Source organism: Sebastes umbrosus, chromosome 2 (genome assembly GCF_015220745.1).
Source record: "Sebastes umbrosus isolate fSebUmb1 chromosome 2, fSebUmb1.pri, whole genome shotgun sequence".
Lineage (NCBI taxonomy): Eukaryota > Metazoa > Chordata > Actinopteri > Perciformes > Sebastidae > Sebastes > Sebastes umbrosus.
Genome location: NC_051270.1, coordinates 649,574 through 674,051, shown reverse-complemented (window position 1 = coordinate 674,051; position 24,478 = coordinate 649,574). Strand labels below are relative to the sequence as shown.

The following is a 24,478-nucleotide window of genomic DNA, read 5'->3' as shown; positions in this document are numbered from 1 at the left end:
ATCCTTTAAACTGATCTGATCTGTGCAGAACAAAATGTACCTCACATCATCACAGCAACTGTTTCTCTAAACATCTCACACTTCTCTTCACTCTCGGTGCACAACGCATGTTATTAGTATTTTGATAGATTGTGCTCATTTCCCAGAACGTGAGGGACGAAGGGCGATGATGATGAAGAGGAGACATCATATCCACACTGTTTCCTGTTTGGAAAGTCACTCTGATCAGAGAGAGAATCTGAGAGCAGACGGACGTCTCATCACCCTTTACAATAAAACACACATTGTTTTTGTAGTTTTGTAACGTTTGGTCAGACGACAAGATGTTGCTCAGCCAAGCCTTTGTAAAATGTTTGCTAGCAGAGTTACAGGTTTATTTTTTGTACTAATGTCTTGATGCCTTATTTGGATCAGTTCTTGTTGAAGAAGAAACAAACACTCACACGAGGACACAAAGCAGCTTTCTGGACTGAAGCCTCGCTGCCGCGGTGAGCTGGCTCACTGTCATGATTGTACACATTGAAACCGATTGAGCTCATTTTAAATACGTAGGTTTTTCTAGCTCAGTAATTTATTGTTTTATCTTCTTTTAGAAAAGGTCATTTCACCGCTCATCTCTCCTCAACAACTGGAACATTTGCTGCATTTTCCAACTGAGCTCTTTGAACGGTGAAAATAACCTTTTTAAACCCGACAGAAGAGGATCTGGAGGTGGACGTGTCAGATTTTAAATAGCATTGTGTGTTTGTACGGTGTTTGTAGAACCAGCTAAGGTTAAGAAGAGTTAAACCGTTTCTTCGTCTCTGTGCGTAGAGATAGTGAAAGGCTGACGTCTTGTGGTTGCTTTAGGTTAAGCATGAATATCTAGATCAGAGGAGTAGAACATGTTGTAGAAAGAACGTTTAGAAATCATCCAAATTACAATAAATCAGATTAGAAATATCCAAAATCAACATTATTTTTGGGTTATGTGAATATGTCCTGGATTTTAACCCTCTGAGACCCACAATAGACCTGTTTTAGTCTTCTTTAGGGAGTCTTTAGGGGGAGATAACAGGTCAACAGTAGATGTCACATAGAAGTGGTGAACATCATCTGAAAGCTGGAACCTGAAGATTAATTTGAGATGCTGCTCAGCTCTGAGGGTCAAGTTCTTCTAGTCATAAACATTATGAACATTATGATAGAAGTCATCCCCATGCTCTATTATTGTTGCAGCAATTTTTTGGGTTGATACCATTTGTTACACAGATTTGGTGCTAAATTCAACCATTCATTACCAATGGGGAATTGATAAAAATGATCAATAATCCCTCCAAAATACCACATTAAGACACCAAGACCTTGAGGAACACCAGAGAAAAAGCCAGGCTGTGATTTGGGATCAAACACTTTTGACATTTTGGAGATTTCTGCAAGAATTGGCATTTTTTGGTGATTGGATGGCGAGCACTTGTGTTGTATAAACTTCTTAGAAACTCCCTTATTGTCAATCTAGCTAGGAAATCCATGTAAGAAAAAAAAAGTAAAAAAAAAAAAAGGTACAATAAAGTACAAAGAAAAAGTCTGAAAAATTTCTGAAAAAAGTTAAAAAAAAATGTCTGAAAAGTGTTCGAAAAATGTAAAACAAATATCCAAAAATGCCGAAAAAAATTCCAAAATAATGTCCAAAAAAAACTTAGAAAAATATCCAAAAAAGTCAGACAAATGTCTGAAAAATGTCCAAAGCCATCCATCCTCTGAATGCTCTAGGTCTCTAGTCTGATCCATCCATCCTCTGAATGCTCTAGGTCTCTAGTCTGATCCATCCATCCTCTGAATGCTCTAGGTCTCTAGTTTGATCCATCCATCCTCTGAATGCTCTAGGTCTCTAGTTTGATCCATCCATCCTCTGAATGCTCTAGGTCTCTAGTTTGATCCATCCATCCTCTGAATGCTCTAGGTCTCTAGTCTGATCCATCCATCCTCTGAATGCTCTAGGTCTCTAGTTTGATCCATCCATCCTCTGAATGCTCTAGGTCTCTAGTTTGATCCATCCATCCTCTGAATGCTCTAGGTCTCTAGTCTGATCCATCCATCCTCTGAATGCTCTAGGTCTCTAGGATTCTGAACCTGCTACAGCTTCTGAAAGACAGTAAAGGTGAGCTTCCGAAGGTCTCAGAGGGTTAATGACTGTATTTCAGTGCTAAAACTGCAGCAACATGTTTTGAGTGATTGTGTATTTCACAGTTTCTGCGGCGTCTTTAAATGAGGTGAAGTTAATAGTTAATAGTGTGACGTTCAGGTCAGACTGTGGAAGTGAAACTAAGTGTTTGATTCTTGGCTACAGATTTGTTGTACATTGAAACTTGCAGCACCTTTTGTCTGGAGTTTTGGAGAAGTTGATGAAACTCTGGAGCTGAAACAATACAACTTTTATCTTCCTTGATGTTCTGTGTGTTTCCTGTCTGTCTGTCTGTCAGAGCCGTGGTTCCCAAACTTCTTCATGTCAAGGACCCCTAAACTGACAAATCAGACCACCGACCCCCACAGGATAGGAGCTTTAATCAACATGTGAGTGGGCAAATATGCTGCTTTATGTAAATATATGTATATATTTATTATTGTAAATCAATGAACAACACAGATCAATGACAGATATTGATCCAGAAACCCTCACAGGTACTGCATTTAGCATAAAACAATATGCTCCAATCATAACATGTCAAACTGCAGCCCAACAGGCAACAACAGCTGTCAGTGTGTCAGTGTGCTGACTTGACTATGACTTGCCCCAAACTGCATGTGATGATCATAAAGTGGGCATGTCTGTAAAGGGGAGACTCGTGGGTACCCAGAGAACCCATTTACATTCACTGATCTGGAGGTCAGAGGTCAAGGGACCCCTTTGAAGCTAGTATTTTTCAGACTTTTTATTGGACATTTTTCTGATCTTTTTTTTTTTTTTTCTCTGACATTTTTCTGACATTTTTCACTTTTTTTTCGAACATTTTTTGTACTTTTTTAATTTTTTGGACATTTCTCAGTTTTGTTTCAGTCATTTTTAAACATTTTTCTGACAAAAAAAAGAAATTCAGGCATTTTTCTGACTTTTTTTTGACAAAAGCCCTCACACATTCACATATCTGGAGGTCAGAGGTCGAGGGACCCCTTTTGAAAATGTCCATGACAGTTTTTCCCTCGCCAAAATTTAGTGAATTATAGTGAAAATAAATGATTCCCCTTTTTGCCTCAGGACCCCCTGGAACCCCGTCAACGAACCCTGGGGGGTCCCCGGACCCCACTATGATAACCTCTGTGTTAAAGAGCTGAGAAAGGTGAGTGTGAAGGAAGCAGGTTAATTAATACAAATACAGAATGTTTGCATCTGTTGACAAAGTCACCATCTCAGAGCCCAGAAACAGCAGACGGAGAGAAGACCTGCGTTAATTTAAGTCTCTAAAACTGACAGATATAAACATATTTATTATTTATGAGTAGGGTGCACTGAGCAAACTGGAATGTTTAGTCACACAGAGAAAGTGTCTCAGCTGTAGTTGTGGTGTTGATCTCTGTTGTGTCCACATGGAGGCGCTGCAGGACGGAAGTGAACTCACCTGAGTCTCATCTGGAGCCTCTGTCTGATTGGTCCATGATGGTAAACCTCTTCTGAATGGCCTTCATGGTTTGGTGAGTTGTGGCACAAACAGGTCAGCCTCGTGCAGCAGCAGCTGTCTCTGTTGGACTCCTTCAGACTGAAACCTGGACCTGATGGAACCCTCCTGGTCTGGTCTCCTCTGGTCTCCACTGCGCCTAAAGGGACTTTAATCCATTCACTGATCTGGAGGTCAGAGGTCAAGGGACCCCTTTGAAAATGGACATGACAGTTTTTCCTCTCCAAAGTTTAACGTAAGTTTGGAGCGTTATTTAACCTCCTTCAGGACCAGCTGGTCTTATTCTGACTTTTTTTTCGAACATTTTCCGGACATTTTTAAACATTTGTTTTTTACTTTTTTCGGACTTTTTTGTCTTTTTAAAACTTTTTTTGGACATTTTTAAACATTTTTCTGACTTAAAAAAAAAAAAAAAAGATTCGGACATTTTTCTGACTTTTTATTGGACAGAAGCTGGTGTCCTCTGTGTCCTCTGTGTCCTCTGTCTCCTCTGGTCTCCTCTGGTGTCCTCTGGTCTCCTCTGTGTCCTCTGGTCTCCTCTGGTCTCCTCTGGTCTCCTCTGTGTCCTCTGGTCTCCTCTGTCTCCTCTGGTGTCCTCTGGTCTCCTCTGGTCTCCTCTGGTCTCCTCTGGTGTCCTCTGGTCTCCTCTGGTCTCCTCTGGTCTCCTCTGTGTCCTCTGGTCTCCTCTGGTCTCCTCCTCTGTGTCCTCTGTGTCCTCTGGTCTCCTCTGGTCTCCTCTGGTCTCCTCTGTCTCCTCTGGTGTCCTCTGTCTCCTCTGGTCTCCTCTGGTCTCCTCTGTGTCCTCTGGTCTCCTCTGTCTCCTCTGTGTCCTCTGTGCGTAAAGTGAGTCCTGCATCATGTCCAGCAGTGTCCTGGTGAAGTCCCTGGAGGACCTGAGCCTGGATCCGGGCTATGTGACCGGGGACCCCTGCCCGTCCCTCAGCCTGTCCTCCAGCCTGGACACGGTGGACACGGAGGCGCTGCCGGAGGACGCGTTGGACATCCTGAGGACGTGTCCCCGCCTGCCCGACCTGCAGGACTACCCGTGGACCGAGCAGGAGCTGCGGGGGGTCGTGCGTCGGGTCTGCGGTTCGGATGCCCGGTTCACCGGCCCGGCTGTCCTCCGGCTGTCCTCTCTGCTCCGGAGACCTCTGGTCCGGATCTCCCGCGAGGCGCAGCGGCTGAGCGCGCTCCACCAGCGGTGCACGCGCCTGGAGGTGCAGAGCGCGGTGCGGCTCGTGCTGAGCGCGGGTCTGGCCGACAGGTGCGTGTCCTCCGCGGTGAGGTGCGTGTCTCTGCACTGCATGAGCTCCGGGGAGGGCCAGTCCGCGCGCTGCGGGCTCGCGCTCTCCGTGGGTCGCTTCTTCAGGTGGATGCTGGAGACGCGCGTGTCGGTGCGTGTGCACGAGTACGCAGCCGTGTGCATGGCGGCGTGCGTGGAGGGTTTGATTGAGGAGGTGGTCGGACGCGCGCTGCAGGCTGCAAGGATGACCCAGGAGGAAGAGGAGGAGGAAGAGGAGGAGGATGAGGAGGAGGAGGAGAAGCAGGGATATCGGGGCGGTGGGGTGACCTGCTGCCCGGTGACCTTGACCTGCTGCCCGGTGACCTTGGAGCTGCTGGAGGTCACCATCAAGAAGGACGCGGAGCTGTGGGGAGTCCTGCAGGTCTACGATCATCTCATATGTGGCAAAAATGCTAATGGTGAGTTCAAGTACGTCCATGGCACCTCCTGTCTGTTTACCTCATAGAACCACATCCCTTAAAGGGACTGTTTGTAAGAATCATAATGTCTTGTTAACAGCTTCACCTGTGTCCGTTAAGTCAACTAAAGTCAGCGTCCTGTTGCTGGCGCTTGTGCTCGCTCTACATAGACATGAAGGAGCATCACTCAACACAGTGAGGAGACACACGTCAGCTAAAAGCACAATATCACTCTATATTTCAGCTGCTGACTTTTAAAAAGTCCGAAAAATGTCCGAAAAGATAATGGAAGTTATCTACAGCCTATATTTTATTTTTTTTGATTTTATTAAATCCTACAAGATTGGTGAATAAATAGAAATTATATTACAACTTAAATGTCCCATATGAATCCAAACTGTTGAACACCTGTTGGTTTCATTATGTGAGAAACTTAATTCAGATTTTAAATCCTGAAATCTGATTCCAGGTGTGAACATTAAACTTACAGATGACATTTTCTATTTTTATTTTTTTAATCTATTTTAAATTTATTTATTTTATTGACACAAAAACATAAAACATTTGTTTCCAATCAATATACAAAACAAAAAAATATTATACACTATAAACCTATCAGTAAAAATAAATAAACATTTATATACACTGTATATATCTATAGATAGATATAGATATAGATAGATAGATAGATAGATATAGATAGATAGATAGATAGATAGATGTACTTTATTGATCCCAAATTGTAAAATGATTGTGTTAGAGCAGCAGGTTATCCAGACGATGCACCGGAACAGTAAATAAAATGTAAATATCAACACTAGAGATATAAATCCATAGAATACAAAATACTGGAATACACTATAAATATACCCGACTACTACAACTAGCATACAAAATCTAAATTATAAACATAGAATAAGTCACTATATACATTAGCAAAGTCTATACGTCATGCTTTTCTTTTTGATTTCCAGCAGAACTCACCATTAGATGTAAAAACACACTTCACAGTGACTTAGTGTGAGACACATGTTCACCAGTGAAAACATTCACTCTCCATCACCCAACGAACACGCGTGTTCTGTTTCCACATGTGACCTGATCAGGATTCATCAGAAGAGGTTTTCCTCTCTGTCATCCTGTTTATATTTATATTTTATATTATGTTTATGTTTATATTTGTATATTGTATATATTGCTAGAATTCCCATTATTTTATTCTTATTTTTATTGTTATTTTTTACGACCTATTTGCACCGACGAACCAAAGCTAATTCCTAGTGTATACCTGATACACCTGGCAATAAACAGAGATTCTGATTCTGAGATAGAGAAGTTATAATAAGAATGAAAACAGATGTTTCTTTCATCAGTCTCACTAAATATCTGAAACATGGAACTAAGTTTTCCTCCGTATTCTAAGAGAACTGACTCTCCGCTGCTCTACTGGACAGCAAAACATGATCAGATGGTATTTAAACAAATTAAAAACAATAACATATCTTTGTCTTTATAGACTGAGCTGATCCTTCTCTGCCTCTGCCTCCGTCCTGTATTGCAGCTGGGTGGTGTCACATTAAATCACCTCGATAACAGCAGTCTAGATAGAAATAATATATCATTTCCGTCAGTTTAAGACGTCTAATGACACGTGGAGACAGGAAACAGGTCGTTCTGGTAATAACGGATGTGAAAGTAGAAGATCTGATCTGATAAACTTCTCTCGGATGCTCACTGAGATATTTATTGGGGGTAAACTGTGGTTCCAAATCTCATACTTTTTCTTTTTACTTCTTGTACATACTGCAGCAGCTCTTACAAAGTACGCACTGTTGCATGCAGTATGTACACAATTGGGAGATCCTACTTCATCATAGCATTGCACGTTGAACTTTGAGCCTCTTGCTCAAGCTCCCAGGAGGAGGGCTGTCCAAAAAACGTATATATCGCCAAAAAGTGAAAGTCAATAGTTTGTTCCATTGCAACATCAGCGCCCAGCAGCAGTTCTCTTCATACATCATCCATGCTCTTGCTCATATATCCGCTGCGCAGGGGATTGTGGGTCAGAACAACCATAAAACATGCTGGCTGGCTGCAAAATGTGACCGGATGTAGTCAGACATCTCTTCATGTGAAATAGGCGTGGGACGATAGGAAAATATATGTCACGATTATCATGGCCAAAATAACTGTGATACACGATATTATCCCCGATAACCATCAAAATATGCTTAAAATGTCACTAAAACACACTGGAATCACTTTACCTTACAGTAAGTTAAGAAACATACTTTTTATTACGTCCACAGCGAAATGATAAAACATTAAGGAAACGGCTAAATCTCTTCTTCCTCCTTTTAGGTTGTAGCGGCTCAGTTTTAAAGCTAGAGTGAAGATACTGGTATCATATGAAACTAGAGAACCTGATGAATCCATCGGTACCAACCATGTCAGACTACCTGGTCATGAAGGAGGTTAAATAACGCTCCAAACTTACACTACATGTTGGAGAGGAAACACTGTCATGTCCATCTTCAATGGGGTCCCTTGACCTCTGACCTCCAGATCAGTGAATGTGTGAGGGCTTTTGTCCAAAATAAAGTCAGTAAATGTCCGAACAAAAGTCAGAAAAATGTCACAAAAAAAAATTTGAAAAATGTCCGTAAAATGTCAGAAAAAAAGTCCCAAATTAAAAAAAAAAAATTGTCCCAAATAGTTTGAAAAATGTAAAAAAAAAATAAAGTCAGAAAAATACGAGCTGGTCATGAAGGAGGTTAAAAAACGCTCCAAACTTACACTAAATGTTGGTGAGGAAAAACTGTCATGGCCATGTTCAAAGGGGTCCCTTGACCTCTGACCTCCAGATGTGTGAATGTAAATGGGTTCTATGGGTACCCACGAGTCTCCCCTTTACAGACATGCCCACTTTATGATAATCACATGCAGTTTGGGGCAAGTCATAGTCAAGTCAGCACACTGACACACTGACAGCTGTTGTTGCCTGTTGGACTGCAGTTTGCCATGTTATGATTGGAGCATATTGTTTTATGCTAAATGCAGTACCTGTGAGGGTTTCTGGATCAATATCTGTCATTGATCTGTGATGTTAATTGATTTACAATAATAAATATATACATACATTTACATAAAGCAGCAGATTTGTCCACTCCCATGTTGATAAGAGGATTAAACACGTAGCCGGTGTTTGGTTTGTCCGTTCTGAGCTCCTGTAGAAACACGGTGGACTCCGTGAAGAAGACCAGCTCCCTCTGTAGATATAAGCGTCTCATTTTAAGCCAACGAAAACACAATGATTCTCAGTTTCAGGTGATTATACACTAAAGAAAACTGACTGAATCCACAGCAGAGCGTATAAAAGCAGGAGGTCAGTGACAGGAAGTGATGTAATGTGATGGTTGCAGACGTGACGGTTTGATGTGACCGTCTGTAGTGATCTCAGGAGGATGACGACGTTACAAGCTGGAAGCATCTTCTCTCATTTCACTGCTGAGATTCAGTTTGGCTGCTGGTTCCTGGAACAATGTCCTTTATTAAAACCTGACCGAGGTGACGGAGCGAGTCGTGTTTTGTTGGAGTCGGGTGGCGGACGGCGTCTCGCTCCTGGACGGCGGCTACAGCGGCTGTTTGTTTAGCAGCGTGGACCTCGTGGCCCGACGTCTGAGCGGGAATGAGAGCTCCTTTGTGTCGTCTGCGGGGGGTCAGAGGTTAACAACACTCACTCGTTTACTTTACCCGCTGCTTCCTGTTCGTTCTCATGGGACAGAGGGGTCTGAAGCCTGTATATCCCAGCATGCAGTGGGCTTTAAGGGGGAGTCGTTCACTTACTGTGAACATGGTAGTTGATGTCAACAGTCACAGTTCACCTCTGAAACAGCCTCTGAGTTGTCTGTAGAGAAGGTCCTTGGGGAGTCTGCCTGTTGCCATGCGGCGAACGTGGCTGAGCCTTCTGAGACGGCGTTCAGACAGGAAGCTATGGATGGAGGTGAGTTTAGCTCTCGCCAACACTTCCTCGTTGGTGACTCTGTCTTCCCACGAGATGCCCGTGATCTTGCGGAGACTCCTCAAGTGGAAAGTATTCAGTCTGGCTTGTTGTCGGGCGTATGCAGGCCGGGTTTCGCTGCTGAGAACGCAGGCGCTGTAGAGCCTCACGTTGGTGTTGAGTTGCAGGTTGTCATTGTCCCGTACGCGCTTCCGTTTAGCTTCCCCATGACGGTTGCGGCTTTACCAATTCGGGCGTCGATCTCATGGTGAAGTGAAAGATTGTTGGAGATGGTGGACCCTAGATACCGGAAAGTATCCACTGATGTCAGAGTCGCATCATTGATGGTGATCGTTGGTGGTGCGATGACGTCTTCACTACGCTGATGCTGAGGGAGAATTCACAGCATGCCTTGGCAAAGTTGTCCAACAGGTCCTGAAGTCCTTCTTGTGTGTGGCTGGCAAAGGCAGCGTCATCGGCAAAGAGCATATCCCTGATCTAATCCCTAATCTGCAGACCACAGAGCCCGTCAGATTAAGACTGTTTTAATGACAGAGTTTGTTAACTAGCAGGACGGGACGTTAGCGAGGAGACGTAGAAGCCAGCAGCGCTCTGAGGAAACATACAAACTCTATCTGATCTAATCTAAGTCATGTTACTCTCAGCGCTCTGAGGAAACATACAAACTCTATCTGATCTAATCTAAGTCGTGTTACTCTCAGCGCTCTGAGGAGACATACAAACTCTATCTGATCTAATCTAAGTCGTGTTACTCTCAGCGCTCTGAGGAGACATACAAACTCTATCTGATCTAATCTAAGTCGTGTTACTCTCAGCGCTCTGCTGATGAACAGAACAAGTTGTTAATATGATCTTAATGAGCTGTTAGTCTGTACGGCAGCTGCCATACGGTTACTTGTTTGACATAATAGGTGATAATTAATCGTTTCAAATCCCTGAAGCAGGTGGTTGGTAAACTAAATGAACCACAGATGCTAAAATTTAAATCATACATTTATATTAAGGCTGTCAATCGATTAAAATATTTAATCACAATTAATCACAGTTCTAAATGAAACTTAAAGGAGATTAGTCCAGTATTTAATCCTCTTATCAACATGGGAGTGGACAAATATGCTGCTTTATGCAAATGTATGTATATATATATATTATAAATCAATGAACAACACAGATCAATGACAGATATTGTCCAGAATGCATTTAGCATAAAACAATATGCTCCAAACTGCATGTGATGATCATAAAGTGGGCATGTCTGTAAAGGGGAGACTCGTGGGTACCCATAGAACCCATTTACATTCACTGATCTGGAGGTCAGAGGTCAAGGGACCCCTTTGAACATGGACATGAAATGTTTTTTCCTCACCAACATTTAGCGAAAGATTGGAGCGTTATTTAACCTCCTTCATGACAAGCTTGTATTTTTCTGACTTTTTTCTGACTTTTACTTTTTTTTTTTACTTTATTTGGACTTTTTTTTTTTTTTTTTAAATTGGACATTTTTCTGACATTATTAAAAAAATTCTGACTTTTTTGGACATTTTTGGGACTTTTTTTGGACAAAAGCCCTCACACATTCACTGATCTGGAGGTCAGAGGTCAAGGGACCCCTTTCAAAATGGCCATGGCAGTTTTTCCTCGCCAACATTTAGCGAAAGATTGGAGCGTTATTTAACCTCCTTCATGACAAGCTAGTATCTTTCTGACTTTTTTCTGACTTTTTTGGACATTTTTCTGACTTTTTTTTTTTTTTTAATTTTACTTTATTTGGACTTTTTTTTTTTAAATTGGGACATTTTGCACCAGCAACTTGATAAAAAATCTTCAAAATGAACAGAATTCTTATTTATTATTAAAATAATAAATTGTACACCAGCAACTTGGTGCTGAGCTTTGCTGCCCTGTAACGCTCCGTTTTTAAGTACCAGATGTCAGGTTTGATCTGGATCAGGACTCTGTTTGCTCTCCTGGACTCAGCTCAGACTCTACTGAGGTGGTCCTGACCTCAAACACACACACAGACCTCGACCCGTCTGTGGTTCTGTTGTCCCGACCGACCAAACACTCGCTGCCTTATAGCACGCAGCAGAAAGAGCTGTTGTTTCCAGGCAGGCGCTCACTGAGCCTCTGTTTTCATCTGGGACACAGAAACCGTGTCCACTCTCTCTCTCTCTGGTCAGAGAGTGGAGGGAAATGACTTAATCACTGCTGGTTCTGGATGTGAGCGGACCAGTGTTGGAGCTGTGTCGGGGGGGGGGGTTCAGGACTACACAGGTAGGGATCAGAAAACAGAGCTTTGTCCGCTGCAGACTGGTCTCCTGTTGTGAACCCATGAATAGATGCTTGTCCTCTAATCAGCACCAATTATCTGCCTCACTCCCTCCGTTCTCCACAGAGCTGAGGTGTGTTTCCAGCTCCGAGTGATGAATCTGTCCAATCAGTGACCCCCCCCCCCGTGTTAAACTCTGTTTACCTTCACCTCATCCTAAAGGTGCTGGACGGGGTCGAGGTCAGGACTCTGCAGGCCAGTCAAGTCAGTCTTATTTGTATAGCTCAATATCACAAATCACAAATTAGCCTCAGGGGCTCTACAATCTGTACAGGACCCGACAGAGAGAGAGAGTCATTGAGAGGCAGTGGAGACGCGGTGAAGAGAAAAAAAAAACGCTCAACAGCATGGCGCTACTTAACCTGAGGGGCGTATCCTATTTCTCCTGATAAAGAGACACTGTGAACAACAACCCTGTGTTGAAATCAGCAGGAGGAGAGTTAGTAACGTTAGCTGTTAGCAGCCGTTAGCTGCACAGTTCTGACTGGATAAATAACAGAGATACGAACGTTAACGGAGGTGCCATTGAGTTATTGTTATGAGGCGTTCAAAGTCGGCTCAGGAAAAATGGCTATTGGGCGAAGGTAAATTACAACGTTATCATGATGTGTTCAAATTCAATCTTGTAAAATGTAGTTTTGGTGAGAAACTTGAATAAATCCAGTCCTAACTGGACATTTAGTCCTCTGGTTCCAGATATCCATGGAAAAATTAGATTTATTTATAAAAAAATGGCATTATATCATTAAAGTCCTGGAACAAAGGATGCAATTCTGAGATGTTTGTCCCCCGTTATGACTCCCATATTCAATCTCAATCTTAATGTGCTGTCTCTCTCTCTCTCTCTCTCTCTCTCTCTCTCTTTCTCTCTCTCTTTCTCTCTCTCTCTCTCGCTATATATATATATATATATATATATATAATGTTTTTTAAATTATTTTAATGGCCAGAAATGTTTTCTAAAAAAAAAAAACAAAATTTTTTAAAGTCTGTATAAATTTGACCGTTTTTATGATGACAATCCTCCGTTGCTGTCTCAGTTCGCTGGTTCGATGTTATATATCATATATTATATACAACGTCTACAGAAAGTAGTTTTTCCCTCTTTATCCGTTCAGGTTTATCTACATCGAGCTGGCGATGAAAAGTGAAGGCAGAGTTGAAAGCTGTCTCTGTGGTTCCTCCGATGATGATGATGATGATGATGATGATGATGATGATGATGATGATGTTGTTTCTCCTCACATGATTATTGTGAATGTTTGAGGTGGACTCAGTCCAGCTGCTGTCGGTGTGTCGGTTCTCTGAAGCTGTTTCTATTGTGTTGAAGATCAGCAGTCAGCAAATACCTGATTAAACAGCACACAATGGACCTGTTTGGTTTTGAGGCTGTTGCTTCACATCACACATGGTGGACTCTGTGGTTCATCATGTGGAGAACATGGAGAACGGTTCTGTGTTGTTCTGTAAGGGAAGTATCCGCTGTGTTCAGGGTGTTTTTAGATTAGTTCCCTGCCGAACACGACGACCGCTGGTGGCTTCCTTTCCTAAATGTGTGTGTAGCGTTGCCGAACTTCCTCCAGTACAAATACAGAATAGTGGAGGCTGGTTGTTTGGTGAAGTGTATTTTATTTAGTGGATCTAATAATAACTCAGGTTTGATTCTGTGACGGATTAAACCTGACTAAACCTCTGAAACGGCTCATTCTGCAGACAAACGTGCACATTTTAGATCAGTACAGAAGCACCCAGTTTAAAAGGCTAAAACCAGAGACGGTTCATTCAAAGCTTAGTAGCTGAGAGAAAAATAACATGTTAAAAAAACATAAATGAACTCATATAATTTAATGATCTGTTGTGTGTAAGCTTATGGTCAATGAAAAAAATACATACATGTCTTTTTTCATGGATAAATTATCTGAATATTTGGAAATTAAACAATTTATTGATTTCTAATGCCACCGTTCAATATTTATATTCAATGCTTTACTCATGTGCCACAATAATGTGATGTTTTTGAGTTGAAATATCCTCATTTGGGGCTTTTCCAAACAAATATTGCGATTAAATCAGCATATACATATATACATATATGTATATATATACATATATATATATTCCTGCTACTCCATGAATATTCCTCTAGATCCTCCACGCCGCCATGTTGCTCCTCCATGTTTCTTCAGTAGTCCAGAACGGACAAATCAATCTCTGTTAACGTTTCCTGCTTGGGCCGGAGTCAATAACGTTACTTGCTCCCGTCGCCGCCGCTCTCTCTCTCTTGCTTCACCACTCACTTCCCTCGTACACACACAACAACTGGCTCTAGAGGATTTGCATTTATGTCGGCCACCGTTGAAATCCTGCACGCTTGGCACACGGGAGAAGTTGTAATCTGCAGCCTCACCGCTATAAACCTCCAGATCCTAAAAACTGTTCCTTTAATAACCGAGATATTTCATTCTGGACCGTAGTGGTGGACCGACCTACTGACACAACTCCACCCGTAGAGCCACCAGCAGATCCACAGTCATTGAAGAGTGTCTGTAAAAGTTCATCATGTAATATTGTTTATGTGTGTTTAGGTGAGCTGTCGCTGCCGGCCCACGTCAGCCCGTACGCGAAGGTTCCCGAGGCCTCGATGGAGAGCCGGGAGGACGCCTACATCCAGCTGGAGCTGAGGATGCTGGAACAGGCGCTGCTCGCCACCGGGGTGGGCAGCATCGCAGAGCTCAGTAAGTGTGTGTGTGTGTGTGTGTGTGTGTGTGTGTGTGTGTGTGTGTGTGTGTGTGTGTGTGTGTGCGTGTGTGTGTGTGTGTGTGTGTGTGTGTGGCTGCTGTGTTTTATGTGTGTTTGTTTAAACTGTGACCGGCGGCGGGCTCCTGGGACAGATCGTTAGACGCCCCCCTCCCCCACTGCTTACATAACAACCTGTGGCTTGTTTCCAGAAAACAAGGACACCTTCACACCCTGCAGGCCACCGTAGCTCATTATCTGAGAGAACAACTGTTCATGGTAGTTTATGTTCATGTGACCACGAAGCTCTTTCACATCTTCTGTGTGTTTCACCTTTCAGTTCAGTTTCAGTTCACCTCGTGTTGTTTATTCAGCTTCTTCTCCTCCGTAGTTACATTTAGACCTCTGTATATTGTGGACTGTAGTGATTAATTGCTATCGGGGCTTCTGTGTTTAATTGCTCACATTATATTTATTTTGATGGTTATATTCTTTTATATTCCTCTCCTGTCCGCGCTCTTAAAGTCTTATTTTCTGATGTGGTGCTCATGGTGACGGTTCCCGTCTCCCTGCAGGTGACCTGGTGTCTCGAGCGATGCACCACATGCAGCGTCTGCGCAGCCGGAGCCCTTCGGTCAGCCCCGCTCGCTCAGCCAATCAGCCGTCGGTATCCTGGGCCGCGGATGCCCTCCGGACGCTTTACTACTTCCTGTCCAGTCCGCAGATGGAGTCGCTGGAGAACCCCAACCTGGAGCCTCCGACCACGACGCTAAGCAGAGAGAGGTGTGTGTTATTAACGTGATGACTAACAGACCGTGATGTTCTGTATCGATGTCAGAGAAATCTAATGACTGTAAACAAACAGCAGACTGCTGCTAGACCTTTAACCAGTGTGTATGGAAAGCTGTGGCGGCTGCTCGGAACTCAGCGAGCTGCGGCCGTTTGATTCTGCAACTAAAGTTGTGGAAAAGTTTCACTTTTAGCAGCAAAGTGCATCCAGAGAGGAGCAGCAGCCAATCAGTAAACAGATCCTGTGACCTGTAACCTGTGTTACAAAGAATGTCTTCCTGCATGAAACATGAATGAACACGCCTCCCGGCCACAGAAATATTCAATTATTGCGGCGAGTTGCACTTCGCCGCACTTCGCCCCACATCACTGCATGTCGTAGCTCATTGTCGCTGCCTGGTGTGAATTTGGTGTAACAGATGAGGTCTCTGTGGTCGCCTGAAACACATGAACACGCCACCCGGCCACAGGAAATTGTAATTATTGTGGTGAGCTGCACTTCGCTGTATTTCGCTGCACTGCGCCGAACTTTGACGCACTTCACCATACTTCGCCGCAATACGCCACACTTCGCCTCACTTCACCGCACTTTGCTGCACTTCGCCGTTCTTCACCACACTTCGCTGCATTTTGCTGCACTTTGCCGCACTTTGTTGTACTTTGCCGCACTTCGCCACACTTCTCTGCACTTTGTCGCACTTCACCACACTTCGCTGCACTTCGCTGCACTTTGTCACACTTCACCACACTTCTCTGCACTTTGCCACACTTTGCCGTACTTCATTGTACTTCATTGTACTTCATTGTACTTCGCTGCACTTTGTTGCACTTCGCCACACATCGACACACGACGCTGAACGCTGAACAGATGTGGTCTCTGTTAAAATGTTTAACCTATTTTATTTAATTTGGCTCATAATTAAATGTCATTCTTAATTTCTGTCTTTTTATTGTCTAATTTTATTTTTGCTTTAATGTGTTGCATTTGTATTTTTTTTATTGTAAAGCACTTTAATCTGTCTCTTGTATGAAATAATAACTAATATCAGTCTTTGTTTGCCTTTTCCACTTTAATCTTCTTCACTGTTTTCCACCAGTCGTCTTCACTACGGCGTCGTTAGTTTTGTCATCAGTTGAACGACTGTAAAAAACAAATAAAACGTGTTGATTGACATCATCTTAATGTCCTCCAGGCCGTTCCTGCTCCTTCCTCCTCTCATGGAGTGGATCAGAGTCGCCGCGGTGCACGCCGAGCACCGCCGCAGCCTATTGGTGGACGGCGATGATGTCAGACAGACGGCCAGGCTGCTCCTCCCGGGACTGGACTGTGAGCCCAGACAGCTAAAGTAAGAAGCCCGTGAGCTCGTAGCTGTAATGGGTTCAGATTGAAGATGCTCTCGGTGATCCTGAGACTCTGATTGGTTGACAGGCTGCTCTGTGGTGAATGTCTCCGTCTGCGTCTCTCTGCAGGTCAGAGTGCTGTTTCCAGTCCTTTAAATGTCTGGATGCAGAAGCTGCTTCAGCCAAGTTCCAGCTGGGTTTGGGCTTCAGGATGATCTCGTGTGGCCGAGCGGACCTGGTCCAGCAGGCCTCACAGCTGCTGGGAGCTGAGGGGGTCAACACCACGGACGACCAGGTGAGGGGGTCAATGTGTCCTTCAGCTGAAACATCTGGATGAAGTACAAGTAGCAGTGCTGCACAAGTGATTCGGACTGGTTATGACTGTTATTGTGATTGGTTCTTCTGGCTGATTAGACCTCCAGACCAAACAGTCTAGAAGCAAAGAGATGAAACTCTGCTGCTTTTTTGACAACAGTCACTAGACTAGTCATCTTTTAAACTTTTTTGGGACTTTTTCTGGCATTCTGAAAAACTTTTTTTCTGAAATTTTTGGGACTTTTTTTGGACTTTTACTGACATTTTTTAAAACTTTTTTTCGGACTTTTTCTAAAAATATTTAAACTTCTTTTCTGACATTTTTTTAAAACTTTTTTTGGACTTTTTCTAAATTTTTAAACTTTTTTTGGACTTTTTCTGACATTTTTAAAAACTTTTTTTCGGACTTTTTTGGACTTTTTCTAAAAAATGTTGAAAAAAATTTCCGACATTTTTAAACTTTTTTTGGACTTTTTCTGACATTTTTCAAAACTTTTTTTCTGACATTTTTCTACATTTTTTAAATTTTTTTTGGCCTTTTCTGACATTTAAAAAAAACAAACAAATTCAGACTTTTTTTCTGACATTTTTCTACATTTTCTAAACTTTTTTGAGACTTTTTCTGACATTTTTAAAACTTTTTTTTTTCAGACATTTGTTGGACTTTTCAGACGTTTTCTAAAATGAATAAATGAACTTCCCAGTAGGAACACTTAAATATCCTCATTTAAATCATGATGTTCTAAAAGTAGTAAAATGAACTAACAGCTGAATCCAACGTTATTTTCCTCGCCATAATGAACGGTCATCAGACCCACGGGACCGCACCGCCCTGCACGCTCATATGACATATCCGGTTGTGCCAGCTCTCTGCTAGCTGTATGCGGCTGTAATAATGGAGATATTGGCTGTAATTCATCACTTTTATTATCTTCTAATACACCCATGGGCTGTATGCTGTCACCTGGACCCAAAAAAACCAAAAAGAAACGCTTCAGATTTACATAATTATGCAGGAATTATTTGAGGAAACCGAGATTATTGATATACAGTGATGTGTGTAGTGTAATAAAACCCTCCCTGTGTGCTGGTTGATGTTACAGGGAATGACTCCTCTGATGTACGCCGCTGCAGCAGGAGATGAAGCTCTGGTTCAGATACTCATCGAGGCCGGAGCTCACCTGGACCAGCAGGTACAAACACAGCCGCTGACTCAGCTGTAGCTCTCTCTACGTCTCAGCTGGTCTTTGTGACTGAGATCACTGATGTGTGTGTGTGTGTGTGTGTGGTGTGTGTGTGTGTGTGTGTGTGTGCGTGCGTGCGTGCGTGCGTGCGTGCGTGCGTGCGTGCGTGCGTGCGTGCGTGCGTGCGTGCCGTGCGTGCGTGCGTGCGTGCGTGCGTGCGTGTGTGTTGTTCAGGTCCCAGGCTGCTCGGCCAGACACCCGTCGGTTCACCCCGGCAGTCGGCGCTGGGTGGCCCTGACCTTCGCTGTGCTGCACGGTCACCTGTCCTGTAACTCAGGTGAGGGCTCCACACTGAACACATGGCAGCGGTAGGACTCATCAGCGGGTCGAACCTTCATAGAAAGATAGAGCGAGACTCCACTTTGAGTCTTTGATGGAAGAAAACTGTGTTTTGGAGCCTTTAATAAACAGCTGGTTTGTTGTCGTAAGAACTGAAGCTGGTATAACGAAGCACGTTCAACATACCTATGGAGGACGGAACCTGCCAAAATCAATAATAAACCAATAAATAAATGACTAACTAAATAAATATGTCATCAAATGTAGCAAAAATAGTATTACAAATAAATTATTGATAAAATGTGACATAAATAGATATTTTGGTTTTAATTCTTTATTTATTTATCTTTGTATTAATTATCTTATTTATTTACTCTTCTATTTAATTTTTGCTTTTATTTATTTATGTATTTAATTTTTGTATTTTTTAAATTAACACATTAATTTTTTCATTTATATTTTATTTATTTATTTTTGCATTTTGTTTTGTATTTGTTTATTTTTCTATTTATTTTGTATTTATTTTTAAATGTATATATTTATTTGTGTTTATTTTGTATTATTTTTAAAATGTATTTGTTTGCATTATGTTTTATTTTTTTTTGCATTTATTATCTATTTCTTTTATTTCTTATTTATTTATTTTGAATTTATTTTGTATTTATTTTTAAGTTATGTATTTATTTATGTATTTACAGCCCCCCATTGCAGCCACAGAAATGTGTAAAGAAATGTATACAGTAAATGATACAGAAATAAATAAGTTTGGGGAAATAAATAAGGGGTGAATGAATATATAAATAAATAAAAAATAAATGCAAAAATTAATTAATTAATTAAAAAATTAATAAAATACATACATAAATAATTAGTATTAGTAATTAGTATCTAGTAGTAGTAGTGGTGTTAGTCTTTAACAGGACATCAGGTATCAGTTTGAATGAAGCAGGTCAGTGTTAAATCCTCCTCTTCCTCCTCTTCCTCCTGCTGACAGCTGCTGCTGGAGGCCGGGGCAGATGTGGAGGGAGGAGCTCTACTGGACGCTCAGGAGAGCTCAGCTGAGACGCCGCTGCAGCTCGCTGCTGCTGCAGGTATGATGATCATATCGGTAACGTTGGTGCAAAAAAACAACAACAAAAAAAAAAAACATGAATTCATCTCTCTCTTGCTCAGCGAGTGTAGGTTTGGAGCGTTATTTAACCTCCTTCATGACCAGCTAGTATGACATGGTTGGTACCGATGGATTCATCAGGTTTTATAGTTTGATATGATACCAGTTTCTTCACTCTAGCTTTAAAACTGAGCCGCTACAACCTAAAAATCGCAAGTTGTTTTAATGCGTTAAAGAAATTATTGAGGTTAAAACAAATTTGCGTTAACTTTGACAGCCCTCGTTATAACACATTCAGTTTATAAAAACTATAAGATGGATCACTGTTCTAAGAACACTTCAGTTTGCCTATTTTTTGATGCATTACATTTATATTTTATTCATATATATATATATATATCATATGTACATGCAACACAAACAAGTGCAGGTTAGTGCAGGTACAGGTGATGTCTCTCTCTCTTGAACGAATGAATCCAACAAAGTGTTTCGTCTTCACAGGTTACTACGAGATGGTGAGCTTGCTGCTCAGCCACGGAGCGGACCCTCTGCTCAGAGTGCATCATGGGAGTTTCACTGACGTCACCGCTGTATGAGGACATGAACTGCTTCAGCTATGCTGCAGCGCACGGACACAGGTGAGACATTCATCCAGCCATTTACAGAAATAGTTCTAACACCTGTGAACTGTAATCTACCGTTTTTTAGCATAAAAAAATAAATGTTTTATGGGGTTGCACATCCAATATCCTTCAGTACGCGAACACATGTTAAAACTCCCAGGATGCCACAGGTATTTTTCTCAGGAAATGGCAAAAAATTTACTTTAAAATACACTGACATGTATGATACATAAACGTGCAAGAGGAGGATTTTTCATTCAATATGCATGACACAAAACAACAAAGCATCACCGGTCCTCTCTTGTTCTACAGGAACATCCTGAGGAGGCTGCTGCTGCAGCCCCAGCACAGGAAGGAGGACATCCTCTCTCTGGAGGAGATCCTGGCTGAAGGAGTGGAGGAGGAGGAGGAGGAAGAGGAGGAGGATGGGGAGAGGAGGAGGATGGGGAGAGGAGGAGGAGGAGGAGGAGGACCAGGATGCAAAAGCTCCAGCTCCTGACTCCCAGAGCCCCGTTCCCAGGCTGTGTAAGGTCAGGATGAAAGCCCTGCAGCAGGCGGCCTACTACAGCGCTGAGCATGGCTACCTGGATGTAACCTTGGAGCTCAGAGAGATGGGTGAGCTTGTCATTAATTAGATTTATTTGTAGAAGAGAATTACAACCTGTGGTTGCTTTAAATGTGTTTTTTTTGTGTGATTTTCAAAATTGTTGTTTGCTCTCGAAAAGGTCAAAAAGGACTGCAGTGTGCACGCTGACATTTCAATTCTAAAATGCAAAAAAAACACAAAGCTTATTTTCTGCTTCAGTCTGATTCATGTTCTAAGACCTGCTTTGTTCCACCTTCCTGCTGTGTCCAGGTGTTCCCTGGAGGCTACACATCTGGCTGGAGTCTCTCCACAGAGCCCGGCAGCTGTGCCGAGACGACGTTGTCGTCTCCCTCCTCACAGAGTTCCCCGACATCAGGACGGAGGACTACAGCCCCGAGCTCCTCTCCACAGGCTTACCGCTCATGTTCAGCATGCTGGAAACCAGCAAGGTACAGCCGAGCACCTCTCTGTCTGTTTATGCTGCTAGTGTTCTGTAAAAAGGTGTCATTAATAAGTCATAGTATAGTATGTCATCAAAATATCATTTAAAAGTCATAGTATAATTTCTTAAAAAAATGAAATCGAAAAATTTCATGAAAAAAGTTATGGTATATTATGTCGAAAAAATTCAAGGAAAAAAGTCATAGTATAGTATGTCGAAAAGTTTTATGAAAAAAAAGTCGTAGTATAGTATGTCGAAAAAATTCACGGAAAAAAGTCATAGTTTAGCATGATAAAAAAATGTCATCAATAAAAGTCATAGTATAGTAATGTCGAAACATTTTATGAAAGAAAGTCATACTATAGAATGTTGTAAAAAACATCAGAAAAATAGTCCTAGTAGTATGTATAGTATAGTATAGTATAGTATAGTATAGTATAGTATAGTATAGTATAGTATGTCGTCAGGCTAACTTTGTCTTCAGAGTCTTTATGTTTCGTCAGGTATTTAATATTCATACTGCCAGAGTTTTTGATGACACTCCTTCAGTCTTGATTTCATGTTGTTTTCCTCTGCAGGACTACGTGATTACCAAGCGGCTGGCGTCTGTGTTCTCTCACTGCTACAGCTGCTCTCCTGTTCCTCCATCCCCGCCCCATGGACGTCACGCTATCCACTCAGCTAGGTAACGCATCACTGCCGTCATGTGACAACAACCTTTCTCAAACCTGACAGTTGAAGGATTACACGTCGTCTCTGTCCTCAGATATTCATTTCCTGAACAACCAGGAGATAGTCAGATGTAACGTTCATGGTCGACCGGGCGTCCGTTCTTCGCTCACCGGGTGCTGTTGATGTCAGCTTCTGAACGGTCAGTTCTCTGACTTATTAAGTACTTAAATCTGACTGATGGTATTTATAACTCTAAATGTCACCAGTATTCTCATCTTCTAAATAAACTCTGTTCCGATGTGTGTTTTGTCCGTCAGGTTTCGACGGATGCTCTGGCGATTCCCCCGACAACATTATCCACGTCAGTCACATGACCTACAGCACGTTCCAGGTAAGGACATTAACTGACCTTCTGTCCTTCGTGTTAACATGACACTGAAGTGTGTGTTTGTCTCTACAGATGATGATGAAGTCTCTGTACTGTGGAGGAACAGAAGACTGACTGTCTCACACTCTGACGCCGTGAAGGGTAAAAATCACTCACCAACAATCAAAAGAATTGTGTCTTTATTCTTTTTCCTGAGATGTTTAATTGTGTTGTGACTGTTTTTCGTAGCTGCCTGCCAGTGGCCACGTTCTTCCAGCTCAGAGGTCTGCAGAGGTGCTGTGAGATGAAGCTGTCACCAAAGTCTGACTCTGGACAACGCCGTCCACATCTACCAGACTGCCAAGGTACAAAAAACACAAAGACACTTTCATTTCATACATTTTACTTACTTAAATGCAGCATTGATCTCTAGCTGCAAAAAAAGTTTAAAAAAGTCATAGTATATCGTTAAAAATGTCACAAAAAGTCACAATATAGCATGTCGTAAAAAAAAGGCACAGTATAGTATGTCGTAAAAAAGGTAAAAAAAACCTCATTGTTTAGTTTGTTGTAAAAAAGTCACAAAAAGTCACCGTATAGTATGTTGTAAAAAATGTTTTAAAAAAAAGTCCTAGTATAGTTTGTAGTGAAAAAAGTCACCGTATAGTATGTTGTAAAAAAGTCACTGAAAAGTCTAGTAAAGTCCGTAAAAAATAAGTCATAGTATAGTTTTGTCGTAAAAAAGAAACTTAAAAGTCACCGTATAGTATGTCCGTGAAAAAAAATCACAAAAAAGTCACCGTATAGTATGTTTAAAAAAAGTCACTAAAAAGTCATAGTATAGGTTGTCGTATAAAAAGTCACTAAAAAGTCACCGTATAGTATGTTTTTAAAAAGTCACTAAAAAGTCACCGTATAGTATTTTTAAAAAAAAAAAAATGTCACTAAAAAGTCCTAATATAATTTGTCATAAAAAAAGTAAAAAAAAAAAAATCACCGTATAGTATGTTGTAAAAAAAGTCATAGAATAGTATGACGTAAAACTGACCTGGGAATCAAAACGTGATTTGGATTTGAAGTTTTCTGGAAACTAAAACAATGATTCTTCATAAAGAAAAGTGAAAGCATGCAGAATAAACACTCGGTTTAGATCTAAACATTTAGAATTTCAGGGTCATGATCTAAAAAAAGTGTGCTTTGCTTTTGGTGTGTTCGTACCTGCAGCATCACGGAGGAAGCTGAACTCTGCATGTTCTGTGAAGGATTCTTCCTGAAGAACATGGATCGGCTCCTGGACCGTGAGGACTTCCACCGCCTGCTGCTGGGCGCCGTCGGCCAGGAGCTGCTCTGCCCAGAGGTGGGCACCTGGGACCGGGACCGGGACCGGGACCAGGACCAACCGGCTCTCCTGGAGGTTTTGGAGGCCACGTTAATCCACAGACTTTACAGCCTCCACTCTGCATGTCGAGAGTAGAGACGGAGCAGCAGCCTCCAGGACCTGGACTGTGGTGTGTGTGTCTGGACTAGCAGCCATATACCTGTCTTATTGTAGAAGAAGAACATCACAGGGGTTAACATTTCTGCAACATGATCATCCACATCGATTCATTATCACCAGACAATTTTGATAATCGATGAAGTCATTCATCACCTGATTGCATTTCCTGTTTCCCGTCGCTGTAAATCAATATGATTTCAATTTCTTTGACTGTTGTTTGGAATAAATTAAGCAACTTGAAGACGTCACTTTTGGCTCCAGTAAGCTCCGACGGCGTTAATGACAAAATGATTAGTTAATTTCTTTTTTATTAATCATTGCTGCGAAATATTAATAATCTTTTGTGTCAGGATCGCTCCAGAGACATGTAATTTAAAAACTCAGCCAACGTGTTCAAGCAAATATTTACACATAAGCCTTACTAAAGTTAAAATCACGGTTTGTGTTTAGCTAACGGTCAAATGGACTGGAGGAATAACAGTACGAGTCAGAAAACCCAAGCTAAAAACATGTGTAATGTAAAATCCTCTGCAGCGTGGGTGTAAAAATATGTACATATCTTTGTGAATAAACATCTTAATAATCCCCCAAAGATTTGTGCACCCGCGCCAAGTCAACAGATTTATTTCCTTTAGCACTGAAGTTGTTCACAGTAACATCACAAGGGAATACATTGCCAGTGGTTATCCTGCTCAGTAGTAGCGCTCCGTGCTCCCGAGTCCATTCTGTGTGCTCTGGATTCCCCCCAGTAGAAAAAACGAGGAAAGCGAA

The 24,478-nt window shown here is 41.9% G+C and overlaps 1 pseudogene; it reads left to right on the top strand.

The window, feature by feature from the left end:
• The first annotated feature begins 4,394 nt into the window (after nt 1-4,394).
• LOC119502751 lies at nt 4,395-24,299 on the top strand (annotated as a pseudogene).
• The last annotated feature ends 179 nt before the right edge of the window (nt 24,300-24,478 follow it).